Raw genomic sequence first — 19,301 nt, 5'->3', positions numbered from 1 at the left:
GGTGTTACACTATCAAATACAGAGCTGAATGCTTCAGTGGCACTATCAGATATCTGAAATGGAAGTCCTTCACCATTCACATCCAAGACACAATGTAGATGCTGAAAAGAAGTGCCAACAGCTACCAGAACTCTTAAAACAATAAGTTGTTTGCCACAGAGTCCGTTTTATTGGGCTCTCAAAAGCACATTATTCAAAGTGAAAATGAATAAATGAACCTTCAAGCTGTTGAACCAACACCAAGTCACAGCTGGAAGCAGCATGAAAGCTTTTTAAAGTTGGTTTCAAATGTGGGGATATATTCAGATCACTGAGGGAAATAATGGGGCCACAGTTTTGTCTTTTAATGTGTGTGTGTGTGTGTGTGTGTGTGTGTGTGTGTGTGTGTTGCATGTGATGCTTGTTCAACTAGAGAGTGCATGTAGGTGTGCGTGCGTGTGTGTGTGTGTGTGTGTGTGTGTGTGTGTGTGTGTGTGTGTGTGTGGCATCATTAGAGGAAGGTCAGTGTGACACCAGCAACACTACCTCATAAATAATGTAAAACAATACATGAATTAGACTTTATAATTACACCTCTCCACGCAGCCCCTCCACAGCACTACGGGGGCCGTTTGCATGTATGTACGTGTGTGCATCGTGTGCATGCGTGTCTGTGTGTGTTTGTGTGAGTGTGTTTTTATAAGCTCTAATTAAATCCAAGAGAAGTGCAGTGGTTATTAGAGTGTTGCATTAGTTAGAGATGGGGGTAAGGTAAGCAATACTGGGCTCAAAAGGCTTCAGTTCATTAGAATTTGTGTGGTTTTGTTTACATGGGCGTGTGTGTGTGTGTGTGTGTGTGTGTGTGTGTGTGTGTGTGTGTGGGGGGATATAAAAAAACTCATAACAGCAATATGTGAGAAAAGTGAGAAAATGAGAGCGAGAGACAACATTTGGAAAAATGCATGCTCACAGGCTTATACTGTATTTATATGAATGAGCACAAGTGAAGGGCTCTTGTTTATAAAGCGAGGGTACGTGAGCGCTGCACTTGTTGCACACTGCATCTTCAAATCCAACGGCTGTGACTTCGCATCAACCAGGACATGGTATTTGGCCGCTTCTCTAATGACATTTAGTCCTGACCGAGAGGGACCGCGTGTCTCTCCAATTAGAGTCAGCCCTCCCCTGCACGGCAAGCTGTTAGACAAACCTCAACCCTCCTCCCTGCAAATTTGGGGATGAATAATTGAAAAGGGCAGAGCGGAGCACCTTGATGAGGTTGGCACATTTGGCTGGCTGAATGGTCAAACTGACACGGCTTGAGGAAAGAGGAGAAAGGCGACCGCTATCTCAGCAGAGCAGAGTGTAGCTGCTTCACTGGCTTTGTCTGGAAGTTCAGCCTTATCACGCAACACACTGGGCTGTCACCCATATAACCCTGAGAACAACACAAGTCCATGTAGTGCTGGTTAAAGGCAGAATGAGGAGGATTATCCTTCATTACAATGTATATGCTCATACAAACATGATTCATTTTAATCATCAGCTATTATTCAAACAAATGTACCAAGATGTCAGTATTTGCAAAGACAAGGTTGGGTTAGGTTAACTAAATAAGCTTATAACAATATTCATAGTGAAACAATGTGCCTATCAGTCAAGTTTGTTGGACTATTACTGAAGGAGGTTTCAAATGAAGACATTTTCTTTTCAAACCTCAATCCATTAACCTCACTTTGTCCACCTTTAAGCTCAAAGAGTCCAACAATGTTCCTCTAGGCGGTCATTTATCCGATTAAACAATTGACATACTATTTCTGAATGCTAAATGTGAGCCCATGTTGCTCCAAGTTGAAAGCTCAAGAAGAAGTGCGAGAAAAAAGAAGAAGAAGAGTTCAAGTGGACGAATACATACTCAGGCAGATGACTATCTTCAGCAGACTTTTGGACTCCTTTAAATATAGAAGCAAATTAAGTTGCTGGGGAAAAAAAAGGTGGAAAGGTCACAGACACCTCCGCTGCTCAGCAGGGATAAAAATAAATATGTATAGTCAACTAAGCCATCTTAACCTTCTCCTTAATGAACTACTGTGAATTAAAGTTGTTACAGTATAAGATTGTGTTTGATAAAAGGGCAGATGGAAAGTCTTTCCCTGTTTGAGTGCATTTACAAACAGTGTTTCTTACGCTGTTTTCTGTACAATGAATGAATGAATTAGTTTTTATTTTCCTGTCTGCTCATTAACGTGATCCATCCCGGACGGAATTATTCAGACACATTGACGCTGAAAATCAATCAAATGTTCCCGGATGTCTTTTAGCCAACATCACAGCAGAACCATTAACATGAAGCACCCCCCCCCCCCCCCAAATAATAACACTCCAAGAGGTAAGAGACAACCATTACCAAAACCGAAGCACTTCAACATACAGTCAGCGTCTGAAGTGCAATAAAACCCTCAGTGTCACGGCTCTCACAGGCCCCTCTGTTGTAAATAGATCATCTTTTTTAACACGCCGGTGCTCGTAAAACAACAACGTGTCATGAAATCGTTGGCTTCCTCAATGGTTCAGTGTCAAACAACAATGTCAAGGTTCTTTACAATTTGAAATATTGCATCAACGTGTTGTCCAGAAAAAAAAACCTCTATGCCACTTCCTCAAAGAAATGTCACCTGTGCTCTGAGTATTGGCTTAACATCATGAAAGCACAGACGATCAATTCTGCACGAGGAGAACCGAGACATCGTACTTCTTTGTTTTCAGCAGCAGACAGAAGAAAAGAAAAAGCAGCAGTACGTCAGCCACTGCTGAGTGCATTTCTTAATTTTTCCCATAGATAATTTAATAGAGTAGAAACCAGTACCATTGGGACATTCACTTAAATGTCTTAACTCGTGATTGAAATCTAATTTACATTTTACTTTTTGTGAAATCTCAAACGCTCTCATATAATTCACTTGACAGCTGAATGAAAACAGCTACATAGCCACCCAGATAACTAAACTGTTCCCCTGCTCTTTCATGTGCATGTGTGAGTGTATGTGTGTGTGTGTGTTTGAGAAATAAAGAGTGTGTTAGCCGTCGCTGATTGTTGATTGAAGCCGCTGATGACAGAACGGTGGCACCGGGTTCTTTTCAGTCGCGATCCCCAGGCCCCTGACCCACCTAATTGGTTTTCAGTGTTTAAAAGACCGAACCATCAAAGACGAGACTGTCAGTCTGATTGCTCTCCCTTTTGGATTCAACTCTCTCTATTATTCATAACTGACACCAAAACTTTCTGGAATACCCTGGAAAATATACAACGGATGAGACACCACACATTTACACTCGCTGACAAAATCTGCAGGCAAATTTCGGTGATCATGAGGGCATCATCTGCAAACAAATACACAAACCCTGAGGCAGGCATGGACACACACACGCGCACACACACACACGCACACACGCACACGCATACGCACACACACACACACACACACACACACAGCTTGTGTCGTTTTATTCAAAGAGAGACAAGACAGCCAGCACACCCTGACACAGCAAAGAGAATACATGACCAAAGGAAGTTGTTCTCTGTGTGTGTCTGTGTGTGTGTGTGTGTGTGTGTGTGTGTGTGTGTGTGTGTGTGTGTGTGTGTGTGTGTGTGTGTGTGTGTGTGTGTGTGTTTGAGGGTTTGTGTTAGTGTGTTTGAGAAAGGAAAAGAGAGATGGACACTGTGTTTGCATGTGTATGAGTTTCAGAAAGAGAGATCTTTGTGTGTACGTGAGTGTGTTCAAAGGCTTCATATCGCTGCACAGACTCTGCAGAACTGTTCTGACAGTGCAGAAGTACAAACACTGACACAAGTTCTGTGGGAGGCTTTTTGCTCCAAACAATACATAAGAAAAAAAAGTCTCATGCAAGTGATCAAAGTTGTAGAATAACCCAAGGAAACGTCACCGCATAATCCAAGCCACTAAAAATAGGTCCATAAATTCTTCTTAAACTTTGCTTTGCACAAAAATAAATGTCAAACACATAATGGACTTAGAGGCCCAAATGTTAAACACAAATCACGTAAGCACTTGACATGAAGCCTAAGACAAACACAAAAAACATGCTCCTGCCTTTTCTAGCTCCACAAATAGGCCACACTTCAAGAGCGCCTGACGTAGCTAAACAAACAGCGTCGCGTTCGGCCTCTTTCTCATCAAGACGAAGGAGAAACAATAGAACCACAACAAACAAGGCGCCTCTCCCACCGTCAGTGCTTTTAATCTGCAGCCGTATCTCATCCACTGAGCTTTGTTTTGACCAAACAAACTTCCTACAGTACAACTCCACCCAGCTAATCTGTGCTGTACCTGCTCCACCTTTCTGTTAAGGCGACACAAGACAGCACAGTAGGATCGAGTCTATAGCTTTGATACTGGGGGGCCCTTGATGCAGCAAAGGTATCTGCTCCAATCTGAACTTGCTTTTTTTTTTTTTCTTCCTTCTTTGATGGGTCTCCATCTCTACCAGACATGCACTACTGGATGCATCTCAAACCAGGAGAAAACCTGGCTCCATCTCTCCCCACCCACACATGTTCAGATACACTACAAAGAGACACACACACACACACTTTTATCCCAGGCTCGGTTTCCTCTTTAAGGTGCCAATCAAACATTCATCACAACTTGCTTTTGGACTTCCAACGACAACATCTTTTTCTCGATCTGATTGTACCTTTCTTCTTTACTATGTTACTCTGAGAAAAAAACCACACAATATGAGTTTTGTCAATATCCCAGAGCAGATACCCTTTCATTCTCCCTCTCTCTTCTACTGGGATAGCGCTCATAGCGATAAAGCCTGCCTCTATTATTAGCAGTGTAATAGAGGGCTGTGGTTGTGAGGATCTGACAAGGAGATGATAACAGAAGTGCTTACTCCTCCGTTCTCTCCGCGCTCCTCCTATATCATTTAGAAAACAGTCGCAGTGCAGCAGCAGATCATGCCCGGCTAATGGCCTCCAAATATTACCGCTGCCACAATAAGCAACACTCACCATTACTCTATTTGTGTCGGCATTAAAAAAGAACATCATTACGTTTCAGAATTTATCTGTTGTTCTACTACTCTGCATGGCCCAATAAATATTGGTGATCCAGCACAACGACCAGATGCCAAATAAAGAAGAGAAATTAACGAAGAGTTTCCCGGAGTGGCTCTCAGGATTGAGTTTCCTATTATGGACTCACAGCTGCTTCGTCTGAGAGTTCATACCTCGTGGTTTTTGGCAGTACTCAGCCAAAACATGTATCTGTATTCTCAGAAAATGCCCCTAGGGTATTCTTCCAGACGCATTTATCACCCCCCACCCCCCCACCCCTCTCAGATTAATATCTTTGGAGAAGCTCCAGATTTGACACCTGCCGACATCGTGAAGTTGATGAGTTAAGTCTTAGTTCAGAAAGTTCACTTCAGTGGGAGTGGGGTCCTTTTGTTTCCAAATATAGCCTGGACTCTGTATGACCGACTGTCTTACATGCTGGAACAAACTGAGTGTAGATTGTGAGGATTTTTTTTTTTTTACTGTTTATAAAACAGGCTGACATCAATACTAATTCCTCCTTATGACCTATAAAAGTATACCAGACTTACAGCGAGAATATTGACTTCTTCTAGGGGTAGGTCGGAGAAGAAGATTCACCCTGGAACTAGCAGGCTTTTTTTTTTTTTTTTTTTACATTTTCCACAGCAAGTATTCACAAGGAGTGATGCATCTGACTACTGAAAGACAGTCAACCAAATGTATGTATGTTTAGGACAAGATCAGCAAAGACATAAGTGGCAGTGCTTTATCCACAGGGGGCGCTAAAACTGAGACATAAGGAAAGCTCCTGTGAGGAGTTTTAAGCTGAAACTGACTAATATTATTACTGATGTCTCTGTGTGTCTGACAAAGCAAAGGAGAGCATCAGACACGAGATGGATTATTTCTATATTCTTAGTATTAATGCCTGAAATTGGTGATGGATGTAGGTGTCAGATAAAGTGACAAACTGCACGTGTGGTTACAGGATATTTTGTTTGCATTTCCTGTATCTCTTCAGCTGTCCTATCCTATGAAGTAAAAAAAAAAAACTGCACCAAAAATAACTTACATTAAAAAAAGATTGAGGGTGAGATTTTTCTTTTTTTTTTAACACTTTTTACAAATGCAAAGGACAAAACCAGCAAAGAGATAAAGGTTACTAGTCTGTCCACAGCGGTCGCTAATATTGACACAAAGCTAAAGTTCAGAGGAGGAGCTTTGAGCACCTGGAAATGAATTCTTGAAATCTGTCTTTCAGGCTATTTGTGAATATTTGTATTTGGTTTCTTGGTAATACATATGAACATTTTTGGGATTGTTCATCCATCCACAACTTTGCAACATCGCCTGATCTCAGCAGTGATTTCAGAAGTTCAATGCTGTTATCTTCCAGTTAAAAAAACAAAAACAACCAACTTGTATGAAACCAGGTTTTCCATTTTAGGAACCTGTAGGGCAAGAAACACGTGCAACGAGACTCCCACACACAAGCTACACAGCAGAGAAGAAACAAAATGAACAATGACCAATTAACATCTCTGCAGACACCTAAACACACCAAGAGGCTCATCCCAGTCTGAGAAATGATGTGTGAACACCTCCTGCTGGGGAAGTGTGTGAGTTTTCTCTATTGTTAAAAGAAAAGAAAACACAAAGAACAGTACAAAACAAGATAGCTCACTGTTTTCCCTATAGGCTGATGTGACAATACCATTATTACACTGTAAGTGTGCCTGAGCCTGTTCCCAGCTGAGAGTCAATAACAACCAGTACATGCATTTTTCTCTGTGTGTCTCTGTATGTGTATGTGTATGTGTGTGTGTGTGTGTGTGTGTGTGTGTGTGTGTGTGTGTGTGTGTGTGTGTGTGTGTGTGTGTGTGTGTGTGTGTGTGTGTGTGTGTGTGTGTGTTTGTAATGAAGTTGGAGCTGACAACAGAGCTGTAAAGGCAACCAAAGCCAGAGTAGATTTCCAGGGGTGTATGTATTTGGAGCGCTGTGGGCGGCTCTGAAAGCCTTCAGAGTAAAAAAAAAAAAAAGAGTTTCCCAGGATGCACCCTGATGTGTGTGTGTGTGTGTGTGTGTGTGTGTGTGTGTGTGTGTGTGTGTGTGTGTGTGTATCTATTTGTTTCTGCTGTGTGTCTGTCTACTTCCATGTACCAGTTTTGGCTCAATTTACAAACATTTACATCATAATATTCCTTTCTGAACACAATTGTGTCTCTGTGTGTGTGTGTGTGTGTGTGTGTGTGTGTGTGTGTGCGCGCGTGTTCTTCATTGTGTCTGGGATTCTCAAATGTGTGAGTGTGAGTGTGAGTGTGAGTGTGTGTGTGTGTGTGTGTGTGTGTGTGTGTGTGTGTGTGTGTGTGTGTGTGTGTTCTGCCAGGCCTAAGAAAGTGACATATCTGAGCAGCTTCCTCTATCTATAATTCATAGTGCTGGCTCCAAACAAAGAACAGAGTGTTCGGCTCCCATCAGACAGCGTACAGGAGAACCAACGCAGTTACTAAAGCTGCAAACAAAATGTAGCTGGAAAGCTTGGACCTGGAGCTAATAAGAGTATTAGAGAGAGTGATAGCAGAGAAGAGCACACAGACTGACAGGCAGGCAGGCTGACAGAATTGCGTGAAATAACTACTGTTTCCTCCGTCTCCGTCTCCTTTTCTCCCTCGCCTGGATGGATTTTCTCTGACCCACATTCTCAGGAAACAGACAGACAAACAGGTAAACAGGTGCAAATATGACCCTGCGTTGCTGTCTACACTGAGACAAAGGCTCTTTCAGCGCCGTGCTCCTTTCCTTTTGTTGTGCTAGACACCTGTAATCACCCCCACACTCACCACGAGGACAATCATGCAATATTTAGAAACTCCAGCTCCGATCATATCTCAGAGGGCAGATGCAAGATTTATACCTGTTGTCTGTGGAGGTTTGTCTTGTCTTCTACACGGGCTGCAGCTTGTCGGATTAGTCATACTCACCTCTCACAGCTAAAGAAAGGATTTTTTCCCCCCCCCTTTGTTTTCAAACATAAAGGTGAGGTGGAAATCAAAGATATTTTTTTTTTTACGTATAAATCGGCACTCTGCTAAAGCTCCAGTGCTGGAGAGATTCAAATGACATATAGGAGAATTTAAATGATTAGTTGATTTTTTTAATAAGTCAATGGACGGAAAATCTTTCAATCTTTAATTTGTGAACACAATAACTTGTTAAACACACAAATCATGGAGTGAATTCAACAAACAGTGGCATCTTCATTAGTTACCGAGCAACAGTCTCATTTCATTTAGATCATTTTTTCCAGTCGCCTTTGATATGAACATTTATCATTAGCTCTCTTTAATCTCCACATTAAGCTTTAATTTCTGAAGCAAACATTTGTCTGTATGCCTGTTAATATTCATAAGTTCCTAAGTTCACCCGCTGTGTATGGGGCACTGTGGGTTTAAAGCAGCTTATTCAGAAAACAGCGCCCCGCTACATGAAATAAACAACGTGAAAAGAGCAGAAAGCGCGAATCAAATCAATGTCGTTGTCGTGGCAGCTACACAACAAAGTGAAACGCAGCTTAACGCTCTGTACTGAACAGTACCGCGGTCTTTGTTGACAAACGGTTGATATAAGTGACATATGTGGCCAGAAACAATACCCCATCAAGCTTCCTCAATTTCCCAAGATCCTTTGATCCATTTGCTTCACAGTAATGATCCTTTAATGAGATGACATTGAGAAAATTAGTCACGAGACGTAAACAACCAAGATGCATGTAGGATGTCTTCTAGTTAATCTACTTCTGTTCTAAATGTCTGTGACATATTAAGACATGATGTTATGATGGCATTGGTACAGACACACAGAGTGATATTTAATATGCAAACTGCTTCAGCAATGTCAATGGAGAATGAACTTTACTTATATCACGTGTGCATATTGCTTTTAGTCACACAGTCACAAAGGTAGACGCTGCCACACAAGTGCACTGCTGCCCATGACTACTGGAAACTAAAACGAATCACATTCACACACCGATGGCTGTGAGAACATCTTTGAGGATCTACCTTGACTTGTAGACTGGGGATTGAACTGCCAAACCCTCAGATGGAGAGATGACCTACTCCAGCTCTATCTATCGATCTATCCATCCATCCATCTATTTAGATATCTATCTTTATCCATCCACCCATCCAAGATTTGCTATCTTTCCATATGTATAATATATATACAGTTTATTCTAAGGGCGGTCGTAGCTCAGTCTGTAGGGTCTGGAAATTAGACTGGTAGCTAAAGAGGACTTCCTGAGAACTGCCGAGATGCCCTTGAGCTAGGCAGGTGCAAAACCATCTGGCGGATGGGTGATGTGTGTTTAATAGCTTGATAAAATTAGCATTTTTAAGACAACATTTTTGAAAACTTAACAAAGTCTTGCTTTGTATTGGCCCCTTCAAGCTTCCAAAAAGTGAGGATATAAGTTTTTTAAATTGAATTTTTTCATATATTTGTTACTATTGACTATTAATCACACAGAGACACTTTGCTTTATCTGTATGAAATTCAGATTACAATATTTTTTTTACACCTTATTGTAGATATATATATATATATATATATATATATATATACATATATATATATATTATAAAATGGTCACAAACCCAACCTCCACTTTTTCAATAGACAGCTTCTGCTCCTCATGTTGGCATCATGTCTCAGTTGCTTTCATGTTGTTTCTCTTTATTCAGAGTATTGAGATGTTGTTGATGGTTCCTCTGGGTCTCATTTACATCATTTCATGTAAACCTCATTTTCCATACCTTCATTGTTGGTGGGACATGTATGCACTGTAATTATATTACTAACAGCAGGTGACACACGTGATGCTTTTAACACACAAACTGTCATGGGCTTTAGTTTTCAGTGTGACGTTTGCTCCAATTAAAAGACAAACGAGCCGGACATATGGTGGGGGGGGGGGGTTGTTTATTAAAATGTAAAGACAATGAAGATGCAGAGAGATGGTGAAGAGAGGTGATAGAAGACACAGGAAATTGCAGATATGGGCTGAGGACACAACGGTGTGCATAATGACAAAGGGAAGAATTATGGTGGGGTTTTTTTTGTAACTGATGGAAAGATCATTCCTGTTCTATTCATATGTCACTGTGAGTCATCCTTTTGAGCAGCCAAAAATAGCTTCCCAACCGCACACGCTGTATCGTTCTCCTCCCGTTCAATCTCTTCGACTCGGGAAACTGAGCAACAATCAGAGGATGTGCAACAAAAGGTTTAGGGAGAACAGCGAAAGTTGGGAGGTTACAGTGCTGTGTTCAAACGTGTGCTAAAAAGAAAGAGACTTGAGTCAGTCAACATTAAAATATAATCCCAGCTCATGTCATATTTTCAATGGCGGCCTGAGAACGTTTATATACAAAATACCTTAACTACAGGCTAATAAAAGGATGTGTCTACCTCGGATAGCTCGGACTTTTGATGTCGTCAAATACTCTCTTTTACCCCCACGGTCATGTTTTACTGCAATAATTACAAAAGAAAAGTGTCTTAGCTGATGTTCCTCATGAAAAGCCATTTACAGTTTAGAATCAATAGCAGCTGTGATTGTCTCCGTTCTGTTTATAAGATGGCTCTCTATTTTGGAAAATGTAAACACCACTGCGTCTGTTTGTGCTGGATATATACAACAACAATAAATACTTGCAGTGTCGCCAGTGCCGATGTGACAAAGCCAGATACAAACCAGGGTCGTTGTGGTTACACGGTATGCAACCCAGAAAAACCACCGGGTCACCAGAGCGCTCGCTATAATTGTGATGTGTAAACACGATCAGGCTGTTCGAAATGTTGAGGAAAAGCAGAAACAAGGACTTAAGACGAGAGATGAAGTATAACACAGAGGCACAACAGAAAGTGATCAGCAGCAACAACAACAACAACAAAAAACATAAATAGCAACTACAGGGAGAGAAATAAACTGCTGACTGAGAGAATCACAGGACAAAAATGAATTTGGATCTAGCAGCATCGAGTGCAGTATATGAGATGCAAATAGCGCCTGACAAAGAAAAAAAGAAACGTCTAGAAATAGGCGGGTGCGTTCATATTGTTTGTTCACACCTCCCACACTTCCTTGGTGAAGGGTGCAAACATTGAAAGCAGACAAATCACATTAGGCACCTAAAGAATGGTCCAGCCCTGACTTAGGGTGACTGGAGCTGGCAGGCTATCCGTGGGCAAAGGAAGCTCTGCCTCTGCGGACTATTTATCCAACGCTCTCTGTTGATGAGACTTTAAGCTCAACCCTCAAGTCTTTTAACTCCTCTATGTAGTCCATGCACACACTGATAAGGATGCATCTGCAATTTCCCCTGCAGCTTTCTGAAATACTAGCTAATGTATTCTAGTTGTCTTCTTTACAAAAAAACGCTTGCTGCCCACATTGTAACATCCTTTTTACATTAAGTAGATGAATCAGAGTGTCAGTAAAATGGTGTTTGAAAGCAGCTGATGTTGTCTGTTAATATTACAATTTCAATTAACTCTACTATAGAGTGACAACAATTTTTAACAATTATATCCAATAAAAGTATTTACAGTCAGTAGCAGTGCATCTATATAGAAGTCTTTATTTGGCAGCTACATAGCACACCATGTTTCGGTTTCCAAAGTGCAGAACAAAGCGCTATAGGAACAGCTTTGTCCCAGCAGCACATTATTGAGCGGAACAAGTCATAAGATACGTGTGTGTATCGTGTTGTTTTTTTCTCCTTTCTCTCTCTTTTCTGCTGGATGTGGTTGTTGATAATTTCATGAAGGTCTTGTATGAAGGGACAGGGATTTGCAGGCCGGGGAGCTTATTTCATGCTTCTGAATGGTTCATTTATTCATCTATCTACTGTAATGTTCTAGGCTCTGTAACTTTTACAAATCATTTTGTTTATCAAAGTTTAAAATTGGAGTCACGCTTTATGCATTTCTGCACTTAAAAAAAAAAAAAAAGTATTGTCTGTGCTTTATTTAAGTATATGTGACTCTCCCTGCAGCCAAATTTACCTACGGGTACAAATAAAATAACCTGAACCTGATCCTTATATAGGATTCAGGGTGCTGTCACACTCAAGAGAGTCTCTGTGAAGGCACGTTTTCTTAAGCTCTTTTATTTCATCTGTTTGATATCAGCATCAGTTGTATGGTTTAGACTTAGACTTTAGACTTTATTGTCCCCGAGGGGAAATTCTAGGGTGGGAGGGTTTAATCCCCTCATATGCTCGTGCTGCTGTATGATAAAAGGTAGGAGCTGAAACATGGAGGGCTTTTCCATGAAGCAGTAAACTGGACTCGACTGATCCTGATCGATCAGTAAAAAATAATCACAACTGGCACTGGACATTCATGCTTTTTTTTTTGTTCAGTGTATCTGTTGGAAGTAAAAACAGGAGACCAAACCCGACGCACCTCCAATCTACCCAGCAACTACACGAACTTCTTCTCTGATGTTAGGGCTACTCACGCCATGCAGCAGGGAAACAGATTTGAGTCGCTCATGGAAGTATATTGTACATGTGCAATGTGCATTCATCAGAAAATAAAAACTATGGTTGATAACCTGTATGGTGTTAAATTCATTCATATACGCATAGGTCACCAAAAGTTCATATTTTAACATTGCAAACAAATTCTCAAAGAAGTTTTTCTTGTTTTGAGACTTTTGTATTGAATGCCTGAACTCTAGAGAAAGAATTAAAATAAATGAATATCCATACCCATACTTGATCAACCACTTGATCCAAGAAGAACTGCAGTACACTGATTTAAAAGGCTAACATTACACTGTCAGATATTTCTCCTCTGGCCTAATTTTTTTTTTTTTTTACCAAGAATAAATAATCAAGTTTAAGAGCCTGTAAATCAGGAAGCTTGATGCTGCAGAGCCAGAAAGAATGGAGACACTCGACAGCTCCGGCGCCAAGATAAACAAGCCAAGGAACACGAGCCGAGTGTGAGCCATAACAAGATGATTACGGTGGTGGCAGCTAGTTACCATTCCCTGATATGGAGTAAGCGGGAAGGTGCCATGTCATGTACTTTCCTCCTCTGCCAAGCCAATGAAATCTGCTTACTTTCCAATGGGGCTGGGAATTGATGCTCTAACTAAGGGAGCAGCCTTTACAGGAACGCAGTGAGGTATTAAATTAAATGGTGAGCTAATATTAGAGACTTTTCATTCATTCCAGAAATCCAAACTAAAGTTTCTTCCTCTAAACTTCATGTTTACCTTTAAATGTGCTTACTCCAACATAGGACAGCATCTGAAAAAGCTGTGTCAAACCTTAATCTTCTAAATGTGTCGGGTGGCTTGAGTAAAAAGCTAAAGCTAGCCAACATCTTGTAGTATGAGCCTGAACTGACCATCCCTGCGCCAGGTCCCAGGATAAGTGGCACTCAACCTCTACAGCCAAGGTCTCTATTCTGAAACAGTATGCATTTTAATGTATTAGTTTGGCACAAGGGTTGAGTGGCGGGTCATGGGCAACCGAGCTGTGTGTGTTTGTGTATGTGCTAAAGAGAAAGAATGCATTTGTACGACGAGTAACGGCTGCTATTCACAACTGTAAGGCCGGCTTCTTTGCACTATGTGGCAGAGCCACAGGATTGCCAAGGCAGCCGGCCTGTGCCCCCGTGGTATGTAGACACTGTCGCTCTCATACACAAGGAAAGAGAAAGGGGGGAGGACTAAAATGTGTGTGAGTGAGAGAGAAAGAGAGAGAGAGAGAGAGAGAGAGAGATGAAGAGAGACAGAGAGTTTGGGCGAGTTTACAGTACAACGTCAGCTGCTCCACCAATAAAGCGAAAACATTTCATCAGTAGCAAGCAACACAAAGCAGACATAAATATGGTGTCCTCAACAAACCTACTGACGCCGTGATAAGAGACAGCGATGTTCTTCGTTTCTCTGCAGGGCTTTTCAGGTCATGCTAAAACTACAGTGTCCGTTCACTGAGCAGCATTGGTTAGAAAAATGGTTTTAAATATCTGTTCAGATATGTTGTCTTCTTTACCTATCTTTAAGTCATATTATCTGATTTGACTTATAACTACACTTTTAATGTTATATGTAAAGCACTTATAAAAACAGCTTGAAAGAAAACGTAAAAACCCATCAGAGGTGTCCCTCACTGTTTATGATGTCATCAGCTGAGGCATGACTGGATGCCTGTTGGTGAGGTTACTAAAGATAACAAACAGGTTTGTGACCTTCTGTTCAACATTAATCTAGAACCTGCACGATTGATTGTATTTAGAAGGCATTGAGAACAGGGCTGACAATATACCGCTTTACCATCCAGTGTGCAATAGGTACAGTATATATCGCAGGATGTGCGACGCCAATCATGTGACCAGAAGCACATCATGCCGCCTCTTTTCTTTTCTGTTGTTTGATGCAAACAAAAACTGCCAGTTTTCTTGTATTTCATGACTTATTCACAATAAAAGTCTGATACCACCTTCAGCAGTCACAGAACTGACCGTAGTGCATGCAGAGTCTGTGTGTGTCGCTGCATGTAAAATGTACACACACAGGAAAAAATTATTTTGTAATTTCAGTTTGTCCAATGACGTTCAGCGGTAGTTAGGACATTTGAGTACATTTGTGAAGTCAAAAAAGGATGGGGGCGCCGGTGGCCTGTTGCTCCTTCGTTGTTCCCCTCTCCCCCTCCCCCCCCCCCCCCTTCCAAAAAAAGGTTTAAGTTCATATTCATCAGGACAAAGTCTTATCAAGGTTTCAGCTGTATTTTCTTTAATCTGTTTCATATCTATATAACTCTCCTCACAGGCACAATAACGCCTCACTTGTTCTTCATTCTCAACAATGAGCTAACATGTAAATGGTAAATGGTAAATGGACTTGAGCTTATCTAACACTTTTCTAGTCTTCCGACTACTCAAAGCACTTTTACACCGCCTGTCACACCCACCCATTCACACACTGATGCTAGTGATCGCGATGTAGTATCATCAGAAGTAACTAATCCCATTCATACACTGACACTGAAGCAGAGGGAACAATTCAGGGTTAAGTGTCTTGCCCAAGGACACATCGGACATGTTGCTCAGCTGGGGATCGAACCCTCGACCTTCCGGTTGAGAGGCGACGACTCTACCAACTGAGCCACAGCCGCAAAATGTGCTTGTAAGCTCCAAGATTACACCTCTTAAAGGACATGAATGCACCCTGTGTAGACTCCACGAACTGAAGCTGACGCAGCTCTGCTCTGCAGTGCTGTGTAAGTTATCAACAGTAACCTGCAAACAAACACAAGCAAACTTTCTGATACCCAGACTGCGAGCAGATCAAATACATGCCACTCTGAACATGGAGGTCTATTTCTAAAGCAATACTTTAGCTTTCAACAAAAAACAAATCACACTGTCAAATACCAGTGTAACATCAAAGAGTCTGAAAATGGTGACAATGTGTTGATACAGGCGGGGGGAAACACTTTGTGGCCTATCATTGCATGTGGGATGACAAGAGTACCAGGCTCAAACACACTCATTATAATCATTATTCCAAGGAAGGGTAGAGGACTACAGCTCATATCCTTTTATTGCCATCCCTGCATGATGCAGGCACACATAGACAGCTGTTGTCAACATGAAATACAGAACAAGTCAGAAGACAAGATAACAACTACGACATTCGGAACAGAAACCACATGAATAAGTACCCAGACCTGTTCATCATTTGATAATATATCCAAATTATTATAATTATTTGGCATTAAAATGATAAAACCTCATCCTTTCTACACCGTGTATGCCTATCAGCCAACTTTCATTGGAATGAATGGATGTGATTTGGCTCTGTACTTCTGCAATCAGTGCTTCTTGTTTACTCTGAAATAGATTTCTCACCCGAGCATAGTTCAGCCAAGAGGCAGAGCAGCATCTCTGAAATAAACTCCAACTAAATACTGAAATGAAGAAATAAAAAAAAATAAAAAACACGCACACACACACATCTGAAAAATCTCAGTCTTCAGCACTCTTTTACCATCGCTGCCGGCTATGTTATACTGGCACCACATCATAAGGGGATTAATGGTTACTTCACAAACTGGGTGTGAAACAAAAACACCCTGAATAACCAGAGACAATTGAAAGCTGATCACAGGAGTGAGAGATGTGAGAAGAAAAGAGGGACGTTAAATCAACGAGATTTAAATGGGAGTTGCAGCAGTTGGATTTTCGGGGGGTTGATGGCTTCCCTATCTGGGCGTCAAGCGTGTACCGTGGGTGTGCTTAAACAACATCCAAACATCCCCAAATCCCCCAGGCGCCTTTTCAGCAGCTAAAGAATCTGGGAAAGGGACTGGCGGAGGAAAACAGAAGTGGAGGTTAGGGAGGGTGAAAGAGGGAGATATAGAGTGTGTAACACGGAGGGAGAATCAATGGGTGCCCCCGCAGCCAATAAAAGCCATGACATCATCGCATGGCAAGGAGCAAGGAGAGACGAGGGCACCCACAGTCGCCCATTCTGCCTCTCGGGGCCCATCCTCTGGAATGGATAAGAAGCGAACAATGCGCCCTCAATGAATGGGATCCCAAATCCCACAGGAGAAAAACAAATCACCAGTGGGAACGGGGGAGGGCGAGGGAGAGATGGAGAAGGAGACAGAGAGAGATGGAGGGAGAGAGGGAGACCCTTAAAAAGATGTGCACACAAAGACACAAAGCATCTTGGGACATGTAGAGCAAGACAAGTAGAGTTTGATACAAAGCCGCCTTTGTCACTGCGGGCTGGTGGGTGGCTTGGTGTGAAGGATTTGAACGCGGTAACGCTTACATCAGAGCTCTCCAATATATTGATCCGGCCATGTAATCCCTCAAATGATAAAAGAAAGGGTTGGATGTACTCCGGGAGTGTTGTTTTGTTGGGTTTACATGATGTGGGAGGCAGGAACAGGGCTTTATGTAACTTGTCAGGGGAGCTTTGAGCTGCGTTCAAAGTTTGGCCTGCTGCTGCAGTTGTCGGTTTGACGGAGACACGGGAGGCGAGGAAAGATGTTCAGAGAGCGTCTGATCACAGCAGCCCCTTCGCACAAGTCAAAATGGGATGTTTAATTGCATTCCCACTCTCATGGAGTTGATAAATAAAGTCACAGCCTTCACCGGGAGAGCTCAATATGGGTGTGTGTGAGTGTGTACATGTCAGTGTTGTGTGTGTACGTTCAAACAAAGAGCTTCCGTTCCCTCTGTGATTACAGCCCTGGTGCTGTAAGCCAGAACAGAGGAAATAAATTAGAATCACACGAAGAATAGTCTTTCATGTCTGATACTTTGATAACTAAAAAAAAAAAAAAAAAACAAGCAGGTTTTTCCACAAACTAGAATTAGTTGGCTTATAAGTCGGAGCTAACTGGGGACAACAAAAATTCACACAATGAATGGAAGGTTTGCTCTTAAATAGGTTATATATAAAACAAGAAAAGGAAGAATTTCATGATTTTTTTTTTTTTTCATGAAGAAGCGCATGTGTTGACGTGGGATGAGCTGAATGTAGAAACTGGTGAGAAGCTGATTTGGCAGGTGTATTATCTTTCTAACAATCCAGAAGCACTTGAATGATGGAGCACAATTAACAGCAGGGCTTCTATGAGGCTTACAGACACCCCTCCTGTAGGAAATGTGAAACAAGATGCAGCTGCAGATACCATTTAAATCACACATTTCTTCTGCATCATATCCATCCCCAAAAGAAAGGTGAGGGAGAGAAACACTTTCACTTTTTCTGCAGCTATATGAGATGGAAAGTTGAGAAACCAAAGTTTGACTTTTTTCAATATATTGATTTGTTGTACACTGTGACATTTCAAAAAGAACGGTGTTCAGTTTAGATGCAGGGAAGATATTTTTTAATAGCGCATCGATTGAAACAGACATTAAAAGGCAGAGTCCACCTTAAAGCTGAGCTAGAATTCTCTAGAGAGAGAGAGAGAGAGAGAGAGAAAGAGAGAGAGAGAGAAGGAGCGAGAGAGAGAAAGCAGGACAGCTGAGTCAAAAATCATTGCCTAAAAGTCTGGAGTTAAAAACTGTACCTCTACTATCTCAGAGGTGCTGACCCTGACCTGAAACCTTTGACTTCTGTGGAAAGGGAGGGAGTAAGGTTGCAACTAATTATTTTCATCATTGATTTTCCACCTGACAAAATCTTAACCAAAAAATTATGAATTATTTCCCCAAAATCAGAAGTTATGTAAAGCATACCATCACAGATTCTTATGACCAAAATGAAGTATTTCAGCTAATCGTTGATTGGCTAAAAACAATCAACGTTAAATTATAGAAACAGGTGTAAACAGCAAACCTTCACATTCACAGATGTAGAACAAACTAGATTCTTAACTGATTCTTACGGTTTGCGTTCAAATGATCAGTTGTTGCTGTCTGTTCCATTTGCCCGCACAGAGCTGGAAAAAAGGGCTTTCGTCTACTCTGCTCCTTCTACATGGAACATGCTGCAAAAAGACTGGAAAATAACTGAACTGATTTCTTTGAATGCTTTTAAATTCAGGCTGAGAGCACCTGAGACGACCTCCTTTACTTGTAACTGTTTTTTATCATTTTAATTGCTGTCTGTATGTTGTGAGTGTAACTGTGTAACTTGTGTTGCCTCTTGGCCAGGACTCCCTTGAAAAAGAGGTTTTTAATCTCAATGGGACTTTCCTGGATAAATAAAGGTTAAATTAAAAAAAAAAAAAAAAAAAATAAGCTTAAAGCTCCCAAGACGAGTTTGTAACTGGTTATGAAACGTACTGAAATGAATCACGATGCCTCTTTATGAGCTTCAAAAGCAAACAAGACCATCAGCCACAGATTGGTTGCTTCTATAAAGTTCTTCTTAATGCCTGAAACTGCTGACTGGGGTAGGTGTCAGGAGAAGTGATCAACAACACTCAGCCAAAAAAAAACATGTTTTTTCCAAATCCTACAGCATGAGTCTTGATAAGTGATACATTTGACATTAAAAAAAAATACTACTTGTACAGAACAAGATCAGCAGAGGGAAAAGAGGCACCGCTCTGTCCACTGTGGGGCACCAACATTGACACAATCTCAAAATTCTTCACAGGAGCTTTAAGCAATCATTTCATTCCTGAAATTATCGTTGATTCATTTTATGTCAACCAATGTATGACCTGATGAATCGTTTCAGCCCTTAGGGGAAGTGGAGAATAAT

General features: G+C 41.3%; 1 protein-coding gene and 1 long non-coding RNA gene across 2 annotated transcripts in view; both read right to left on the bottom strand.

The window, feature by feature from the left end:
* The window catches only part of commd10 (COMM domain containing 10), a 64,387-nt gene that overhangs the window by 31,625 nt on the left and 13,461 nt on the right, over positions 1 to 19,301 (bottom strand). The window lies entirely within an intron of this gene.
* LOC132974552 (uncharacterized) lies at positions 8,118 to 9,316 on the bottom strand. The gene is made up of 2 exons (XR_009673128.1): positions 9,228 to 9,316; positions 8,118 to 9,181 (listed from the first exon to the last, which is right to left on the bottom strand). It is a non-coding gene; the product is annotated as an uncharacterized LOC132974552 (long non-coding RNA).

This window comes from Labrus mixtus, chromosome 5 (assembly GCF_963584025.1).
Source record: "Labrus mixtus chromosome 5, fLabMix1.1, whole genome shotgun sequence".
In the NCBI taxonomy this organism is placed as follows: domain Eukaryota; kingdom Metazoa; phylum Chordata; class Actinopteri; order Labriformes; family Labridae; genus Labrus; species Labrus mixtus.
The sequence above is the reverse complement of the archived record's forward strand: the minus strand, read 5'-3'. Positions and strand labels throughout refer to the sequence as shown.